This window comes from Hermetia illucens, chromosome 5 (genome assembly GCF_905115235.1).
Source record: "Hermetia illucens chromosome 5, iHerIll2.2.curated.20191125, whole genome shotgun sequence".
NCBI lineage: Eukaryota > Metazoa > Arthropoda > Insecta > Diptera > Stratiomyidae > Hermetia > Hermetia illucens.
Window position 1 is genome coordinate 32,382,972 of NC_051853.1, and position 21,405 is coordinate 32,404,376.

At 41.0% G+C, this 21,405-nt stretch overlaps 1 protein-coding gene across 2 annotated transcripts in view; it reads right to left on the reverse strand.

Moving 5' to 3' along the window:
• The window catches only part of LOC119657969 (centriolin), a 154,973-nt gene that overhangs the window by 12,511 nt on the left and 121,057 nt on the right, over positions 1 to 21,405 (reverse strand). The gene's annotated exons all lie outside the window — the stretch shown is intronic.

Consider the following 21,405-nt stretch of genomic DNA (forward strand, 5'->3'; position numbering starts at 1 on the left):
TCTGAGCAGCATCTGGACGAGTGAGGATGCTTTAACTAGGTTCAAAAAACCCCAACAAAAAGTTTGCTATTGTGATTCTTTGTGAGTGATTAGATGTAAACAGAATAATGGTAGAATAGATTTTTTTTGGTCCTGTATGTTAGAATGTAAGTTTGAGATTGAGAATTTTTGCACCAACAAATGATAGAACCACTATAATTTTTCTAAAACTTTTTTCCATTGTCAGAATCATTCAAATTGATTGATTTTTTGGGGAGATACCTACGCATATAGATAATGCGTCTGCCCTGACAAAAAACCGTTCAAATTAGTAAATCATATCACATACCGCATTCATTTGTCCGCAAATACGAGTTTTTTCCAACCTTTCATTAATGATAGAACCACCTGTACTTGTCCCTGTACTGGGAAGACTACTATCTTCCGCCGTTGGCCGAGTTGAACGTACTTTTGACGTCAAATGACACTATGGTGTTTGCTGGTCATTGCGCGTCCATCTAAGTTCGATATCACGTCTATAGGGTCGATTGAAGGATGGGCCTAGAGAAAACAATATTGCCATCAATAGTCTATCGATGGAAAAGTCTATTTTGAATTATCCCCTCTTGCATCATTCCTGGACGATCAGTAAGATCTCCGTATAAAATCGTTAGCCAGTTACCAGTGGAAATATGGTATCCGCTGATAGTTCGTGAGAGGTATAAATGAATAAGGGTGGAGATCGAATATTTCACGTCTCCAAAGAGAGATAATTATCAGATTGGTCCTTCAGGTTTGGGGTTTCGGGGCGATGAGTTGACAACCCGTCTTCCACTAAATCTCAACACAGTGTGTAATAGCAGAATGAAGCGCTTTGGATTGGATTGATCTTACGGAAACGACGGCGCAAAGGCTCATCTGTCTATGCTCTTAAATCCTGGAATGTTCTTGACAAATCCAACTTGGTTTACAGTCATTTGAACGATGTCGCGATACGAATGGTTAAAAATGGAGAATTGGAAACTAGCGAAGGAAGTAGGCTCGAAAATTAGTTCGAAGAAGCGTTCCACAGCATATCGCACACGAAGGTACGAGATACTCTGATCCGCAAAGGAGTGGGAAGGACCCTAGCTTCTTGGATGGGTAGGATCTTAGAGAGTAAGCAAATGAAAGTGGCTACAGGTAAAAACTTTCGTGTCACGAACATTGCTCAAGGGTGTGTTATTACCGCTAATATAGAGTATGATAGTTGATTAACTCCTAGGAGAGCTAATAAAAATTGGAATACAGGCCGAGGGTTACGCTGATGACATTGTTTTAATCTGTAGGGCGAATATAGGGATAGCATATGTAATAGAATAAATACTGGACTACGAATCATCGCTGGTGCACGAAGGCAAAACATCGCATCTTTCCAACCAAAAACAATATAGTACCATTTACTAAGAAGCGCAAGCTTGAGCACTTGAAAGCCATTAGATTACATGGCATGAAGGTGAAACGAGTAGCAGAGGTCAAATATTTCCGAATCACACTAGACCAAAAACTACTCTAGAAGACATATGTTGAAATGTCCATAGCAGGGAAAAATGGGGGTGCACCCCAAAAATGTAGCACTGCAATAGCAACGTCAATGATTAGCTAACTGGGCGGACAGAACTCAACTCGGCACAACAGCAAAGGAGTTACACAAACTTCAAAGACTGGATAGTGTGTGTATTAGTGGGGCGATGAGGGCATGTGCATGGTATCCCTAGATCAATTTCTGTAATAGACTCCTCTCCATCTGTACATACAGATGCTGGCGATCTTCAGGTAGTCCGAAAGTATCGGCGAAGCTGGGAACTGCCTAATTCGAAGAAAGATTGATATTTTTTCTAGGCGGTACCCCGAATCGAGGCTTCATTTTGATAAGAAATTTGAAACAAGTTGGAGTCACAGGGCAAACTGGGAGAGAGTAGCAGTAACTTCTTCTTCTTCTTTTTCTTCAGCCTTTGTCCCGTTCACAAGCGGGGTCGGCTCGTCGTGATCGGCTTCGCCATTTGGCTCTATCGAATACCTGATCTGGGTGCAATCTCGAGGCTTTCAAATCCTACGGCTTAAATTAGTGACTGATTACCTGGTATCTTGACAGATCCCTTACACCAGAGAGAGCAGGCGCCGGAGTTATAAGTCCAAGAAAAACATACTTTGAACCAATGGGTATGCACACTAGTCAATTTAAGGGGGAAATATAAGCCACAAATAGATGTGCCTCCTTTAACCTACAAAGGAACTATAGGGGACAGAAAATAGTTATTCTAACCGTCTGTCAAGTGGCTTTTAAGGCATTGAGGTCCAATCAGGTCAATTCTAAACTGATATGAGAGTGGCTAAACCGACTGAACTTGCTTGCCTCGCTAAATAAGGAGAATGACAAAACCTCCAAATATGCTCTGGGATAGTATCCGGTACTTGTGCAAAGCAGATTGAGGCACCTGGAAGAATACTTACTCCAAGATGGCTAATTGAAAGGGTTAGGAGTAGTGAAGTTCCTATTTGTTAAAGGCTTCGATGAGATACTATAGTTAATAGGTATACTATAACCAATAAAGGGACATAATAGTTCCCCTAGGACGCAATGCGACTGCACTTGACGGTATTATTATTGTTACTCAGTTATAGCATATTCGCTTTTAACGAGCAGGCACGTCAAAAAGAACTCCTGCTAATTTTTCGATAGGAATGGGGCCCACGCTGCCACGTCAACTGTGCATTTCTGAGACTTTTTAATTTTCATTTTTTGTGATTCATTCAATGTGGAGATCCGGTAGGATTTAGCATAGTGATCCCCCTGAGTGGAGCTATCTACTTCAAGCCTATAAATGAATGAATGTATTGACAAATGGCCACCCCAAACTGAAAAGAAAGATACCAAAGTTAAAGACAATTTCTACAAAAGTCTAAAAGAACTTTTTGATTCGCTACCGCCAAATTATACCGAATTAAACTTCGCGACATTTACGCAAAAGTTGGGACAATTCGTAACATCTGGGATCTAAACCGAATACCGCATGAGTGGACAGAGACTGTTATTTTTCTTACTCACAAAAAGGTGCAGTGTGAGAATTGCAGAGGTTTGCTTTGTACGTTGTACGATTGACGGCGACCAGCCATTTACGATTAAACAAGAGCTGAAGAAGGAAGTGGTCAGAGCATTTTGAAAACCAGGTGCATATACAGGAGTTCGAAGCTTCACATCTGCAAACCAATTGTACAATAAGAACTGTGTTATTGCGTGATACGAAGCATGAATGCTATCTCAAGCATCTGAGAAAATACTGGGTGTAATGAAAAAGTATCTTCTGGCCAGAGGACAGAGGTGGGTTGATGAAGACCGCTGGCGAATCAAATAAAATCATGAGCTGCAGGAAATATTTGACGAGTCACAAGTCACCACCACCAGTCCTGTTGCCTCAATTAGGTCCATTGTACTCCTGTACTGTATCCGACGATGACCCGAGGTTCAACGTTAAGATCGCAAAGCTAATGTCCTCACCATGTCCTCACCATCTTGGCCATTGCATCGCCGCCCAGCGGGTTGCAGAGCCTTAACGAACATTTTCCTTTTTGTGTTCGTATTTTATGGTGGATCTCTCGGTTGCTTATTGGGATTGGCAATTAAATTAATCTCTGCCTTTTTCATCAAAAGGGGGAAACTCCCTCCTACCTATGTGCCCCCGATTTAACTGTGAATCTTGAAAGTTCCTTTTTAGTTGCTGCTGGTATGGTGAAGGCGTGTATTTTTTTATTTATTACGGTTCCCATTCTACAGGAGAAAGAACAACCTACTTATGTTGACGGCGTTCGCTTCTTTAACTTTCCCAAAACAACCCTGTAGAATAACCACCACCCCCAATCACTCCGAAGTATCAATCTGTCTCTAGGATCCCTTCATCTCATCAGAATTGTCATACCTGTCAGATAGAGTATTGAATTTTAGCCCTATCTTGGAAAGTGGAGGCGAGCCAATATGTTTAGTTCGGCGGGACGTCCAAATGGGTTTGTAATTCGGTTGCAAACAGGAAAAGGAAGAGAATACCATCAGAGGTGCTCATCATTTCCAAACGAGATGAAGAGTAGGCCTAGATCTCGTCTACATTGGGGTAAATTTTAGCCGTAGCAGATGATTCGGAGGACACCTTCTATTGAAGCAGAAGAAATCCAATGTAGAACGAAGAACGTGGTCTGTGAGGTCCAGGGGAAGGAACATGACTTTATTAGGCTCCAGGAATTACCGATAGAAGCACTACGAAAAGGGGGTTACAGACCATTATTAGTAGCTTACCAGAAGCAGAGTTTGGACTGAAATTGCAGGCCGCGGTGGGGTGATTTATGCGTCGACTTTGGAAGTAAGAGGTATTAGCGATGCGAAAAATACCTTCGTTTCGTCCATATGTACCAAGATTTTGGAACACCCCCGCCAAAAAAGACGCTTTAGGCTATGGCGCACATTGAAAACAGAAGCAGTTGTCCGGGGTGCAACACAGCTGTCAGCGCAAATTGTACATGAGGTTAATACAAATCAGCCCCAACCACTGCGCGGTGGCGTAGAATTTACCTTCTTAGACCAGTCTAGAGAAAGACATCGATGTGGACGGAATTAGCAAATCATATGGGAATCACTTTGAGTAGGACGTGTTCTATTTAAGGCATTCTACAGATTAACGTGGCACTCGCGAGCGTTAGAAGTTCATATATTTTGCAGGGAAGAACTCTGAAGTTTATAGTACACCTGACATATGTGAGTTGGCCAGTAGACCCGAGTGGGCGCAAATTTTTTCGAAGATAGTATATCCGCGATTTTTGGAACTCATAGATCCTCGAACGGTACGGCCATTCGACAGGATTACCCAAAAGGTGACAGAAGCGTCCGAAGTTCTTATGCACAATGGAAAAAACGGAAGTTATTGGCTTTCAAACGCAAAGAGCCATTTAGAAACCCACAGAAGTTCATACAACAGGGAAGCTAGAGGAAGAAGTTATCTACAACAGGCTTCTACCTTGTCGATAATGAAAATAGTGTGCCTGAGCGAGAGTATGAGTTTTGGAGCGCTAAGTTCACTATGGATGTAACAGCGATTATGAGGAACTTGTCAACAGATGCGGTGAATTCTAGCGGATGTTGCAACATGCAACTGAATCAGAGGTCCATTGGGGGAGATCAAGGCCACAGTGAGTACATCGTCACGATGGGGGTATACAAGCCTCGGTACCGGACCCTCTACTGTGGAATGTAGTTTCGAACAAAGTGGTTGTGTTTTCCATCCCAGAAGAGGCTATGGTGGATGGATCTGCAAATGGCTTGCCCATGGTTATCACAGCGAAGCACCGAAGAGATTCGGAGACCTACGCAGGGAAGGCAGTAAAGGGGACGAAGTTTTGGCTGGAAAGACCGGAAGTGGTCTCGATCATAAAGCGTGGAGAAAAAAAATACAATCAAAGTGAAATCGATATAAATACACAAATCTCCAAGACAGCTATTTAATATCTATTCAGTAGGAGGTACCTGGACTATGCTTGGGAAAGGCAGCTGGTGCCACCAAGAATCATTGCCATGTTGTATGTTTATTTAGTCACCCCCGTATACCTATTGTCCCAAATAAAAAAAAATTTAATAACGATAACCTAAACCGGAATTTCGAGGGAGTTTCATGACTGACCAAACAATCAGGGGGGACCTCTTCACCGGAAATTTGGTCTCAGTGAATTAGGACTGTTTCCTTACATTGCTCATCCAATTACATTCCACGTTTAATTCTTCTGACCGTTTTGTCTTACGTATTTAAAATGGTGCCTTTCGAAAATAGCCTAGTATGTCTGCGTCTGAATTAGTTCGAAAAATGAGAAGTAAAGGCTCTTTAAAGCACATAGGAGAAGAAAAGGCTCAGGGAGTAAAGCCAATTTGTATTAGTGGACTAGATTCCCTCCTGATAAGGCCCTAAACTTTTCCTTTCATCTGCTTCATTTTCACTAGCACCTAAGGTGTGAATTTTAAAAGTAGCTAACCCTTTTTCTAAGTCCACCAAAAAGATTTGGCTTCGTTTGCGTCAGTTCATTAAATTTTTTCATCATGCGTTCATAATACACATATTCAAATTGTCAATACGATGCAGTCTCCACGATAAGTACTTTTTCAAAGTCACGCTGAGCACTAGTGAAACCAAAGTTGAATAATCACATGAAAATATTTTTGACACGATGAAAACCACCAGGAGGCATTATTGTCCGGAATCTCTCCTAAGCAAATTCATCAGCCTTTCTGGCAGACACTCATAATTTATTCGCCTCACCTCACGGTCTGACAGTCTTCAGATTTTTTGATAGTTTACCTTCCTATCAATCATTTCGCGTTAGATAATACACTACACAAATTGTCGGCTTTTTATAACGATGCGTCTGCAAGCAAATGCGAGCCATTAGAAAAACACGTGATTGTCCATTAATGCATCTGAGATCTCTGGTTTTCCACTCCTCATATTGCTAATAGAGACAATACATTGAACCGGAAGCCTCACAGCTACGTGACTAGGTCATATATCAATGTTAGCATCTTAGCACCTCCTACGTCGTGAAGAAGATTGGCATCTCATTATTGGACCCTATATTCTCTTGGACTTTCAGATCAATCTGGCAGTAGAAAGTTGCCCTTTGAAGATGGCGTCTAACTGGGTGAAAAAAGGTGTGAAGCTTTCAAAATGAAATGGGCATCATAAATTATCCAAATAGACGGCGATTATCATGAATAAATTGATTTGCCGGATCTTTTAAAAGATGCAGCTGCCAATTGTTGCATTTTATTACCGGATTCAATCAATAAACTTTGAGAATTGTTAAGAGAAAAATATGTTAATGAAGACAAGTTATGAGTCGAGACTTCAACGAAGGTGTTCGAGGAAATGCTTGCCCTCTTTCGGAATTTGAATACAATTTCCTTCTTTTTATACACATTAAATATTTTAAATCAGAGATAATAGCTCATATTTTAGATAAAAGCTAAATGGTCAATTCAATTGAGAGATGGAAGAATTATAATCGTTTCTTTTGACATTCACTATTCCTTCGATTTCACCTAAAATCATCTAATAAACCATTGATAATTATACGACGATTTTATCACTACCTGAAGAAATTCCATAAATTCTGAATGCCAATAGTTTTAGCAGTTCACATTTTGGGAGGCTTTGCCTCTGGAATTGATTTAAAAAATAGCTCCAGACCAGCCCACTGCATATTTTGCCTTCTAATTAATTTGCTTACTAAGTTAGCGCAGAGCATTCGGGGTTATGTCTTATAACTTTCAGTAGGACAAAAATTGGCTTCTTTTTTTGACTGTGCGACAGTAGAGTTGGCTGATCGCCTTTCGTACCAGCTTCAAATCCCGGTTCGTCATGGATGTCTGAGTTCGTTTTTGTGCTGTCTCACTGCCATTTTTGCCAGACGATTGACAAGATTGACATAGACTCTCTGCTTTGCGCTATCGAGAGTATTTTCGAAAATCGGGAAATGAGACGAAGGTGAAAATCTGGAAATATGATCCGTAATATAATGAATTCATGTAGTTCTTCTGGATTTTTGTCGATTAGGTCCTTGCGGGGTCAATCACAGAAGTGTACTTAAATCGTTTCTCTTGTAAAAACACGCGAGAAAAATTTGAACGCAAATAAATGTGCATAATACACCTTATGGCTAACGACTGTAATGTGCTAATGCTCCCCGATCATCCTCCATTACGTCCATTCATATATTCAAAGGGCATACCGGAGTTCCAAGCACACAGTCATATGAGAAGGTTTTTCATCTAATCTCGCTTAAATGAAAGGTCAAGCTTACACCATTGAGAACTACATGACCTAGAACAGGAGACAAGGGGTGCAAGCTTTTCAAGAAGTTTTGAAGTCTGAAACATATTTTGACGAATCAGCAACGATGTCACATACGCGTAGGTGACGTATTATATCTTCTTTAGGAGTCCATTCAGTTGCAATTTTCAGACACAATGAGCTAGAAAACGTGATTTTTATAGTAGGACAGAATTTACAGGAACCAACCCTACTTTGCTGAACTGATTAACTATATTATAGTAATTTTTTAGGACCCCCACTTCGGTACTTGCGGACCTGCGCAACCACTTTGCACCACTTTCCTAATTATGAGGTAAAGAGTAAAGAGTAAGGAGTTCTCCAGATCCCCAATACAAACTGACATATTGCATATTGACTGATGCGCGCTTGCAAGTTTCTGTACTAGTCAGTAGTATTGCTCAGGAGTTACGAGGTCTTTTTGGACACTTTAGTACCTCCTCTAATTCAATGCATGAAACTGCATCGGAATCTGAAATCTGGTGACATTACCCAAACATTACCAATAAGAAGCTCAAATAGGAAAAAAATACCGAGAGAGAAGATTCACGATGGATCGCATCCTAATCGATGTTTGTTAGCTCAGATTTCATGGTGTTTTTCGGCTATAATAATTTGAGAATCCCTTTTATTCCTTTCTTCTAAGTTCATGCAGAGTTTAAAGAATAAAAAATGACAACATTTCTTGAATCTAACAATCGAGATTATGTACCAAAGACTCATATAAAAGCATTCCGCATCAACCTCGTTGCCTCAGGGAAGCCAAAGTTATATATCTACGTCAAGTCATCAATATCCCTGAGTTGAAGCCTTTATTGGCCTCTCTTAAAGTTTTTGTTGACTTTCGAAAGCCGATAAATGCAATTTTACCTTGGAACGGTGGACTATGTTACTCAAAAGTATTCCAAATGAAACTGTCCGACTGTAAACCTCAGTGACAGTAAACAGAGTAGATTCCAATCAGACCCATGAATAGTTTGAAAAAAGTATATAAATCCAGAAAGAAGAATCCAGGAAGAAGGTGTTAAGAGAGCGGAATCACGAGTCCACACGGGGAAAGTTTTTTCTTAAGGAGGGGGAATGGGTGAATTCATCTGCATCTTTTCTAGGACAAGACAATCACAGTTTCGGGAGGGAGACAGCTTATTGTCGAAAGTGACTGTCTTGAGTGTAGTTCTGATTTGATAACGAATATCCGTCAAGAGAGTAGGAAAAGAGAAAGAATAACAATTTCTGGGTTTATTGTTGAACCATTAGTAGAGCACCAAAAAATCAGAGTGTCTGATTGAAGAGAGACAGAGTCCATAGGCGAGGATATCACGGTCGCCGGCCTTGAGTAAACAGGAACAAGTGAGGAGGGGGAGGGGGAGGCCATGGATAAAGGATAAAAATAATAAAAGGTCCAAAATAGAGCCTTTTTAGGTGCCAGATTAGGGGGAAAATGAACGGGATACGAAACCATCAAAAGAAATGGAAGGAACAGTTGCACAACAATTTCTGGTGATTTAAGTAAATGTAGATAATATGCCGCAGGTTTAGACATTTGACCACAAAGTTGGGGAAGTCGAGCTAGTTAGAGGCAATAGACCTACCTTTAACAAAGTCATGTTGTCCTTTCACTCTGAGGTGGCCAAAATGGGTGAATAACCATTTGCTGACATACCTTTTAAAAATTTTGGAGCAGAAGGAGAAACGCGAAATGAGACGGTAATTCTCAGCAACAGTGCGATCGCCCCTTTTGCGAATGGGGATGACTAGAGCCACTTTTCACAGGCTAGGAAAATAGTTCTATTCGAGGTTGTTGAAGATAATGGAGACCAATTTTAATCAAAAAAATGTTAGGAAGACTGTTGTGACCAGTGCTAACATTGGCGTCAAGGTTGCCAAAGAGATACTTGACAAGGAAAGAGATAAGAAGGGAAATGGCAGGAGATACAAAGCAGGCTGCATTCACTAGTGGGAGGGAAGACAAGGGGGAGAGGGAACACAGGCTGAGGAAAAGTAGCGGCAGAGTAAATCATAGGAGGGAGTTAGCAAAAGAGCCAGAGCATTTAATGAAATGCAGAGATAGCGGTTGTGGGAGGTGCGAATGTGAGGCCAAAAATTTTGAGGTTTCCACTTTGGAGTGAGGCTTCGACACTGTCCAGATATTCTTTTCTGGAGTTAAGTATTAGAGATTTGACCGAGGAACGCACAGTTTTGAAAAAAAAACTAAGTCAGCATGGGCTCCATAAGGCAGGAACTTCTTCCTAGCAGTAAGTATTTGACAAAGTTTTCTTGTGAATTTCGATGGTAAGCCATACTGGGTAAGAGCGCAGGGAAAGGACGGGACGTAACAAAGACGGAGGTCTGATAGTATGGTATATGGTAATGGAGAGAGGAGGGGCCCAGCTGATTGTTGCCAGGGTTGAATTTATCCCTTCGAAATTCACCTCCCGAAAGTTAAATTTGGCAGGCTTGTGCATGACGGGAGAGTGAAGTCGGGTTATTTGAGCATCAAACTCGAGAGGAGGATAATGAGCGTCGGGAGCAATGTCAGAGTGGATATTAGAAGACTGGGAAAAGCAACGCATAGGGAGGGTATAGAGGACAAGATCAAGAGTGAGATTTAAATAATTTCTGGAAAGGCTAAATTGGAGGGCGGCATAGGTATTCTATGTTGAGAGGACAATTTTGGGTTGCCAAAACCAAAAGAACGAACAACATCGAATTGCACTGGTCAAATGAAAACGATGAAGATAGGAGACTACAACTTTGCGACCGTTGAAAATTTCTCCTATCTAAGGTCGAAAATCACAACCGATAACAACTAAGAAGATGATATCCGTGCACGGTTGTTGGCAGCCAACAGAGCCTATTTCAGTTTATAGAAACTGTTTTGCTCGAAACGTATCCACCATAGGACCAAAGCTCTTACTGTACAAGTCAATGATCTTGCCAGTCCTCATATATTCCTCGGAGACTTCGGCTCTTATAAAAAAAACTGCCAATTTTTGGCCGCGTTAGAGGGAAGAATCTTCCGAAGAATTTTTGGCCCCCTACATGAGGATGGATGATTTTGCAGCCTACATAACGACGAAATCTATGAGCGATACCACGACCGTCAGGTTGCCGATAAAATCCGGCTTAACAGGTTGCGGTGGGCGAGTCACTTAATCTGTATAGATGAAGATGATCCAGCCCGGAAAGTCTATAAAGGCAATATCTATGGTAGGAAAAGAAGACGAGGCAGACCCTGCCTGAGATGGAGCGATGGCGTAGCTCAGGACGCCAGACAACTTTTAGGATATCGTATTGGTGGACCTCGGCGCACAACCGGGGTGTCTAGAGTTCCTTATTAAGACAGGCCTAGACTGGATACCGGTTGTTGCGCCGTTGATGATGATGATGAGGGTACAGGCCCATTTCATCCATGGGCCTGAAATCTGAAAAGAAAACTATGTCTGAATGGTAACTACATTCCAACCTTTCATAAGAACATTTGCTTTAGATTATGTAATTATTCGATCCTGTTAATTTGATTTGGAAAAATGTTAGTTTCATTTGGAACGTCGTGAATGAAATTGGAAAGAGGTGAATTTGGTGTAGAAACCCATCAATTCGATTTGGAAAATTGTAAATGTGATTTGGAATGTCGTTAATTTAAAGTGGAAATGCTGTAGTTGAAATAAACATCAGCCTCTCGATTAGGGATGTGTTTAGCTTTTGTACAGCATTAAATGTGATGACTGTGATCATTGAAGTCTAATCATGCAAATAAAATGAGGAAAAATAACACTACGAAAAATAGAGAGGTAATTTATATTTTATATCTTATATAAAGAAGTGAACAGCAGACATAAAATATAATGGATTAGGTAGGTAGGTAGGTAGGTTTGTAGGCTCCGAGGACCACAATTAGCGCTTCGGTGCGCCGTTTTGATGCTACAAACTCCTAAGATTGTGACTGTAGTTATGGGAGCAGGGAGGCAGAGCCCAGCCAGCTCGGATTTTCAGAGCCAGTCCGTAACATTCACGAAAGAAAGAAGCTCTCCCACCTTGTAGCTCGAAATCTCTCTGAGGTCCCCAAAGAATGGTTTACCCAGTGTCCGCAGCCTGACTCTAGCCAGAGCTGGGCAATCGCAGAGAAAGTGCATGAGGGTTTCCCTTCCTTCTCCGCAGCTTTCGCAATGCGAATTGTAGGGTATGCAGAGCCTAGCGGCATGGTCCCCTATGGGCCAGTGCCCCGTGCAGACCGCCGTAATGTTGAATGCATTTGCACGCGTATGGCACAGGAGCTCTCGTGATCGGGCTATGTTATAAGCGGGCCAAATTCCCCTTGATTTGGCACAGCTCGTAAACCTTCGCCATCTTAGGCCCGCTGTTGCTACGTAGTGCGAGTAGACTCGGCTCCCGACAGCCGCCAGCGGAACACCGACTGTATTCCCCGAAGAACTGCCAAGAGCAGAGCATCGCCTGGCCACTCCGTCAGCCCGTTCATTCCCCTCTATATTCCTATGCCCGGGAACCCAGAGGAAAGTGACCTTGAGCGTGCCGCCCAGACGGTTCAGATGTCGTCGCTGTGTACAAGGCCTTGATGGCCACTTGGCTGTCGGTCAGAATGGCTATGTAACGCTTGGAGCTCGAATCTCGCTCCAGCCATCGACAGACTTCCAATATCGCCAGTACTTCGGCCTGGAATACACTGGCGAAACCTGGGAGACCATACGACTTGGATACACTGTGGGTATTCGAGAAAACCCCCGCGCCGACTCCACAGGTCATCTTTAATTCCGTCCGTAAAGAATACTGTGTCATAACCTTGCAACACCCCGCCGGTCTTCCACTTTGCCCTGGTTGGAAGGTCCCCAGCATAGTTTCTCGTGAAGTTCAGCTTGCGTGTGGCAAAGTCCGTGGGGGATACCCAGATATTGGATTAATGGATTAATTTGACAGAATAATTTCTGGAGTCTGTAATTTTCGATCCCTAACTCTCTTCATCTCAACCAATAACATTCAGTTTCCCCAAAATCTCCATCGTGGGGACAAAATCACGTTTCCACGACCTTGGAATATCGTTTTAAGATATAAAAATTTCAATAAGAGAAATCAGAAGACGAAACAACAAATGTATTTCAGATCAATATTCCTAGAAAATTGCCCTCTGCTGTTTTATTTTTATCTGAAGTGTGTCAGATTCATGAGAATTATTCATAATGATCCTATTTTGCTGTAGAACATCTGTCAGCACTTTAATTATTGTTGAATTCATTGACTCGTTCCACTTTAAATTGAATATAATTTACATCAATAATGCATATTCTTTGTGTTCGATTGCATATAAGTTCGTGAATATTTTCATATTGATTTATTGCACTTTAAAGCACACTAAATTTGGATAACTCGGTGGATTTATACTTCAAGAAAGGTAGAGTACATTTTAACACTCTGGACCACACTGCATGGCTACAAATTAAATAGTTAAATTCAGCAAATCTTATTTTCAGTCGGAATGAGCGCAATTATCTTCTTTGGCTTCATATTCATCACTTTTCTACAAGAATTCAGCTGGTCTGCATCACCTTGAAATGACTAAGATACTTAAATTGCTTTTCCCATACAAAATCTCATATTAGTAATAAATGCTTTAAAAATTCACCAAAACAAATTTTTTAATCTTCTTTCCGGTGTCGATACGTATCTTTCTCCATATTACCGCCTACATCCATTTGTATCTTGTTTTGCTCGCAGATTCTGTTTAGTAACCTCTGACGAAAGACATTAGAGGCTAGAAACAGGTTATACAATAATAGTTAAGATTGGAAGCAGGAGTGCCTGGAGCCGGTGATTTTTGTTTATTTTCCCCAATTGAAAAATTGTTAATTTTCTCACAGGAACGGGATGGAAAGGTGTAATGGAGCGCATGGCGTGAGTGGCTACGAAGGCTTGACCTTGGTTGCAAATCATTTTAATATTATGTTTGTTATTTTACGTTTTGTTACCGTTGCCTTTTATTCCTATTTTGCATGTTTCCACTCATTAATGAGCGTAACGTACTTTATTATTTTGATATGCTTAATTCTGGTATTTCCCGTCACTTTTGGTCGTGCTTTATGGCTTTGGAGAGTGTGTAACTAATGAATAAAAGTGTGGCAATTGTCTGAGATTGCGACATGAATTGCATGTTAATTGTTATGAAAATAAATACACAGGTTTTGTTTATCTGAGATTATGGCTAATGGTACTCTGTTATCACTCGAGTTAGTACACACACAGTTACTGTGTTGTCTTGATCTCATTATTAACGAATTTCTTCGTTTAGTCATATTAACTAGTACCACATAGGATCAGGCTGTATCTTTCGTGTGTCGATCTGTATCAATTTAGTCAAATGAATTAGACGCAGGACCTTCGATCATGGTATGATCCTTATAACATATAAATCTCAAAATACCGGGGCACCCTGCGTGTGAAGATAGTATGCACGTGGGTAGACATAAAATTTAAGTTTTTTCCCAGTAATTGATCCGTAAAAACCTTTCCCCTTGGTATGTCTTTCTTATAATAATTTATTTCACGAGATTTGTAGTATCTGCGGCTCGGTGTCATGTCAACCATATGTTTCTTTGTCAATTTGTATATAATAATAATGTTCGAATTTAAATTTGCCCGGCTCACTTATTTCGCAATGCAGGCCTAACGGTTGGTCTGGTTGAGGCGAATGAGGATGCATTTTTTTTCTGCAGAGAATAGCGGAACCGGAGACCGGCTGATTAGAGGGACAGCTGATGAGCAGGACTGGCGATCTTCTATTTGTAAGGTAATAACAATGTTCGAATATTGCATAACCAGTCCAAAGGGAACACAGACCTTGCATTTAAGCTTGGCCGGTTCACATATTTTTGAATGCATGCCTAACGGTTGGTCCGGGTTATAACCAAGTTCTTGGAAATCATTTCAGAAGAAAATGGTTTTGATGCAACTGGTGCCTATCACGGGGATAATAATTTACAGGTGGAACCCATCAATGTCTACTATATTGAAGCATCCAGCGGTAAATATGTATTGATTGATTTAGAACCCGGCTCCATGGATTCGTGCGTAGCGGACCGTTCGGTCAAATTTTCTGATTAGATAATTTCATGGTCGAACAATCCGGTGCTTGTAATAACTAGGCCAAGGGACACTATACAAAAGGGCTGAATTAGTTGATTCAGTGTTGTAGGTTATACGAAAAGAAAATCGTGAGAAATGAAAAAAAAATGTTTTGTTCGCTAGGTTGCAGTCGGGCTTCATTGTTATTGCTAGTGATTAGTGAACATCAGCTGTGATCCGAGGGAGGCCCATTGAAGGGGATTGCGTGCGCTGCTACTTGATACGTCGGTATTGATTATTTTTTATGATTTTTCTGGTAACAGAAAAAGCTTCGTGCACGGAATTTAGCGGAAAGAGTGTGGAGCGGGAAAAGTTGTGCCTTTGGGGCACACACGGGGATTACACACTTTGCCATGACAGTCACTGACAATTGGTTTTTTTGAACGTGTATCGTGCTGAATTCAAATTTTGAAGAAAATGGTTTATTTTTTGAGAAGAAAAAAGGCAGATATTTTGATGAAATTTTGCATCTATATTATCATAATGTTAAAGTTTAAAAAAAAAGGGATTTATGAAATTTTGCAGACTGCTATTTGCTACTAAATGAAAATATTTAGCATCTATCTCCTTCGCCGAGTTCATTCTATTGCTTTGAATATGTACAACGACATATTCAAATTTCAAAGCGTCAAAGCGCCAACCCAAAAAGTTGTTCTGGGAAAAACGCGTTTAAAAATTTATTACAGTATTGATAGTAGTGAGGTTTCGGTACACAAGCTGAATTATAACCGGTGAAACCAGTTTCCAAAGGGTTCCTTTATATTTACACAACATGCTAACAAAGGGGGAATATGTAATATACCCATCTTATACAGACATTTTGAAGAGAAAGGCACGATTCAAGAAGTTAGATGCTCAAAATGTGACTTCGTCCCGCCGCGCTATTTTGTGTAAAACAAAACCTTATTAAAATCACTTGACTGTATGTCTGCCTGTTTGTCCGTCGCATTTTTCTCGGAGAAGGTTATAGCGATTAACACCAAATTTGGTGGAAAGGTGGGAACTGTGAATGCTCCCGCATACAGTGAGTTACATCATTCTACGTCAAATTTAAGGGTGGGTATCCATATATGCAAAAGGGGGGTGTGGATTTTTTTCCCCCAAATATAGTTATGTTGGGTATCAAATGAAAGGTCTCGGTTAGTACTTTCCGAAACTACCCAAACCACAAATCTGAAAAAAATCAGGAGGTGGCCACTCTATTGTGCCTAAGCTCCGAAATACCCTCCATACCGATATTTGTTCAAATAAAGTTAATAATAGTATAATATTATAAATTTCAGTAATTGGTTGTAGAACCACCCTTGGGTTCATCCTAGCACCACGAAATTTTGCAGCAATATAGGTTATGATATAGAGCATAATCCTACCAAATCGCACCATTACTAACAAAGTTCAAGTTCAAGACTTTGTGTATCAATATCACTTGAAAGTGGGTATTCTCATATAATATATGCATATATTACGTGCTACGTACTAATGGGACAAATGCACAGTCAAATGTATTTATAAAAGAAATGCACAAAACCTGTCATACCTGAAGGGTCCAGTTTCCGGTTTCCCGACTTATTAAAATTGTGTTCTTTGCAAGGACCGCGACTCCCAGTTGCCATGTCTTTAAAGAATAGTTGCAAAAAGCCGGAAATCAAGCAAGTTGATCTATGTCCTGCAAGTGAATGATGATGGGGCAGATGGTGCAATAAAGAAAAACTGATCTGTTGTGTTTCGGTGAGCAGTACCGAGATAAGAGGTTGACATCGTGGTATGTCGATATATCTATCAATGTTGTCATTTAAGTGAGGGATACGGTCAATTTGAGAGTGCTAGACCATGGCGAGGATATGGCTTCGTTTGGGTGCATTGTGTGGAAGTGATTTTTTTCAAACATTTACCTCACATCGAACGAGTGTATGTCTTCTTTTCAGAATAAGCTCGGCATATTGGAGGACAAAATTTTCTAGTTGAAGGGCATTTCAATGCCCGAGCCTTCGAATGGAGCATGCCTCAACCAGATTAACGAGACACACAAATTTCGGAGATGGCCGTCAAGACAGAACTCATTGCCTAAATATGCGAGGACGTAATTTTTGCTACCGAATCCTTAATGCCAGCACCACAATGAAGTAAGAGCTTTGGAAGATTTCACTGCCAGTGATTGCCAGTACCTTTCCTTCGAAGTAACTATTAGCTTCTCCCAGTATTCGTACGTCCGACGAATACCTACCGGATGGAAAATCGGAAAAATCTACATTGACGAACTTGCCAAATCTCTCTCAAGAGGGATAAATGAGCCTCTAGACCAGGACGCGGACAGAAGAACTTCGATTGAGTCGTTAGTGAACTCAAAATGAGTCTTCTTTCCGCAGTTTGCGATACATCGGTGCCCAATAGAATCTTCCACAACGGAAGTTACCTACTATATGAACTGGTGGGCGGCTGAAATTTCAAGTCTACAAAGGAATTGCCTCAGATTACGGCGAATTGCTTAGCGTGTAAGAGGCAAAGATGAGGTAGCCTTTGGATCCGCAAAATCTAATAGAATGAAGTAGGAACTCCGCCACAAAATCAACAGACAAGAAGTACGCCCCTGGCAAAAACTAATCAGCGACAATAACAGGGACCCATGGTATGCGTAGTCTTCACTGTGAAAGAAATAGAAAAGGCGTCCTTGTCCATCAAGAACAAAAAAGTATCTTGACCGGATGATGTTCGCAGCAAAGTGCTGAAAATTGTATTTGTGTTGGAGGTATTGTATTTACTCAGCGCATTCAACGCATGTTTGGATATTGAGGGACTGTTTAAAGGATCGCGCCCTGCGCTACGAGACACGAAAAAAGCAATGCAGAATGAGGCATACATCGAGGACGGCTGAAGGATCTATCTATAATTCGGACCCTCGGAAAGCCTCATAATTCGATTGTCTGCTACGACGCGAGATGCCTGACGAATCGCATCTGGTTGGATAAACAGATGATGTTGTGGCACTGGTCGCGAACATTCGAACAAGCTCAGCGCGCACTGGGAATGGTGATTCGGCGAGTCATCAGATAGATAACTGAGCATTCTGGGGATCCTGAATAGCTTTGAAGAAAACCGAAGTGGTCGTCCTAACCAAGAAGACAGTTCCCACAGTCTTCTCTCTTCAGGTTGGTCAAATCAAAGCCATGTCGATGCCGGCTTCGAAGTACCTCGGCATCGTGGCAGACACGAAGATGAGTTTCTTCCAACAGATTCTCAAGGCTGCAGCTAGAATGTTTGCAATTTGCCGGCTGATGTCGAATGTCGAAGGCCCCTTATACAGTAGGTGAGGGGCTTTGCGAGTTGCATCCGCCTATCTTTTCGTGTTGCGGCACTAACGGTGATAGAAGGAGTTATTCCGCTCGTTTTCCATGCTGCTGACCCTTTGAGGTGATAAAATTACGAAAACTCCAATGAGCAGTGGCAACTCGAGGATAACCAAAGGGATACGAAATACACAATTGATAATGGATAATGGAAGAATGCTGCGAAATACAAAATGGGTAAGGATATTGAACCTTTTTCGGGGTATAATAATACAATTCCCATATTTGTCTTCTTATGCTCATTATGTGCATATCAGCCATTTTTAATTAGAAGGGCTATATCATTCCGGTTCGGGCATTCTGTTCTTGTCCTATTGTACAGGTTAAGCGTTTTTCAGCGTGGTTAGTACTTAGATTGGTGACCACATGGAAATTTTACTTTCACTGCTTTAGCGTTGGTTCGTTAATTGTAAAATAAAAACAAATTAAAGAATGGATGAGATGAACAATTGAATTTTTAATTATGCTCCAAGGGAGCAGCACCCAAAGTTTCTCACATGAGAAAATCTCAAAATCATTCACTCATGAGCGCCTAGTTTCCGACTTTCGAGTTTCTTGAGTGAAAAAATGTCTATACAGACAAAGTTAATACACCTTTGCTTAGTTAGTGTAATATTACGAGTAAAATACATAATATTCATGGTAAGCTCAGATATTCTGGCATTGCTTGAACTAAACGCACGTACAAACAGAAAGGGAAACAGACAGTGAAACGGCTTCATAAATGATAATGGTATGTTTTTCTTAATAGAAAATTGCACTTTTTTAATTCTTCCTGGAAAATAGCCCCCACCTTGGAACGAGTCGTTTCGTTTCATGACTTATGTTCACCTCAGGTCTGTAAAGATTCGCAAATGGTTCAGTCCACTGCATTGCTTACTATTTGCCAGCTGTGAATGAAAAGCTATTGCCGTCTGTCTGTCTGTTCAATGCATTTATGGAAGCGTAAATCATACGTTCAAGTAAAACAGCTCGTAGAAGAAGCATTCACCTTCAATATTTAGTGTCATTAATTTACCAACCACTTAAATGCTCAGCCAGAGGGACCATAAAATATTTACTTCTACCAAAAAGCACTTCATTACAGAGAAGTCATGGAACGCACGATTTTCTAATTAAAAACTGCGAATACGTTCAGGTTACTAACATTACGTACGTGGTACTTGTATCTACAATATTTTCCTTCTAACTAGATAAGTTTCTAAAGCGAATTGCAATAAAACTGGCCAATTCATATCAGAACGGCTACAATCGCCTTGAATGTATGAGATATGTGGATATCAGCTTCTCCAGCAATACTGCCCGAGGTTATCCATAACGTCCACAACGGCGTAATCAATTTCCACTCCCAATAGTAAACCTTTTTTTCCCAGGGAGGTATTATATTAGAGTCATTACATTGCAATTAGCAAGGCATACGCTACTCAGATACTGCGCCGTCCCAACTTTGTAGAACATGTGAAATTTTATGAAAACGGTTGAAAATTGCATTAACACGATAATAAAAGTTTTATTGTAGACTCCAAGCCTTATGGATTGTTTGTAATGTTATACTATTTGCGTTAATAAAATTTGATACCGCATTAAATTAAACGTTAGCCTTCTCTGGAACTTTGTTTATGTGTCTATCGACGAATGCAAGGGTACTTCTGCGGGTCCTATGCAGCTTAATTCATATCATTCGTTTTATCTTATCTATATATAGCTCCGCAGGTATTAATTTCTGCAATTATACTTTATGTTTCTTGAACTTTCTATTCAACTTTCACAACTGAAAGGAAGAAAAATAAAGAAATGTTTGCCCTTTCCAATAGCATCTGACAGTCAAACACGAGTTCAGAAATACGAGTCAAGCATGGGACCTTAAACCCTCCCTATTAAGGCGCTTACATATAAAGTGCCCTATATTTTTTTGACTTTATCTTTTTTATCTTTATCCCTCGATTACGATTCATCTGGCTGAAAACCCGAGACATGCATCAGTGGGTCATACCTTTGCCGAACTAAGTTGGGATACCGTGCACAGTGTGTCAGATACACCAAAAGGACTGCAAACATTAAAAAAATTGTAAAGCCCCCTCAAATGTATCCGGGCCTAAAAGTATTGCACTTATAAAATCGTTTACCACTGCATTAGAGAAGAATAAATTCCAGTCACCACCGATTCTGAATACAGAAAAATCACGAATGTTAGTGATGGCGAATAAGTGGAGAGACGGAAACTGAACCTTTCTCTTTGCTCGTAATTAAAAATTCAACTGTGCCTCGGTTGACCGTCCATAACCACATATGTTCTACATTTACATATTTTATGATTACCTAAAAAAGGAAGAAAAAGCCACAATAAATCTTTTATTCGGTCTCCCATCTAAGTACTAACCATTCGCGACATCACTTAACCTTGGTGATCCGACGACTACCACTTCAGCCTTTGGCAATTAAGACAGTAATTAATAATTGACAAGAAAACTGTTGTTATATATATGCAGACTGCAGTTATCAGCTTGCCAGCAGAGACAGCGTCCAAAATACTAGCGGCGGCCAGAGTGAAGATAGGTTGGGTCAACTGTCGACTCAGAGAGCGAGTGGACATGAAAAGATGTTTCAGGTGCCTCGACTTTGGGCACATAGCCGCTGCATGCACCGTCGCCCACGATGCAGAAAGTGCGGTGGAGAGGCGACATATAGCCAAGGAGTTGATCCGAAATTCATGCTGTGCAAAGGAAAGGAGGATATCGACAACCGTAGCAGATGTCCAGTGTTCAGGAGAGCGCTAAATACAAGGCTCAAATAAGATTGATTCCAATCAATCACAACAACTGTGTGGCGGCGCAAGACCTCTTCTCACAGGCCATTCGAGAGAAAGGAATTTACGTTGCCATTATTTGTGAACCCTATCGCAACTACCGCCATGGTGTTTGGACCAGCGACCAGACCGGTAAAGGAGCGATGTTGGCCTGTGGCAGCAGGCCATTCAGGAAGTTATGCAACGTCCGGAAGCTGGTTTCGTGAAGGCAAAGATGGGCGGGATCATATCTAAAGCTGTT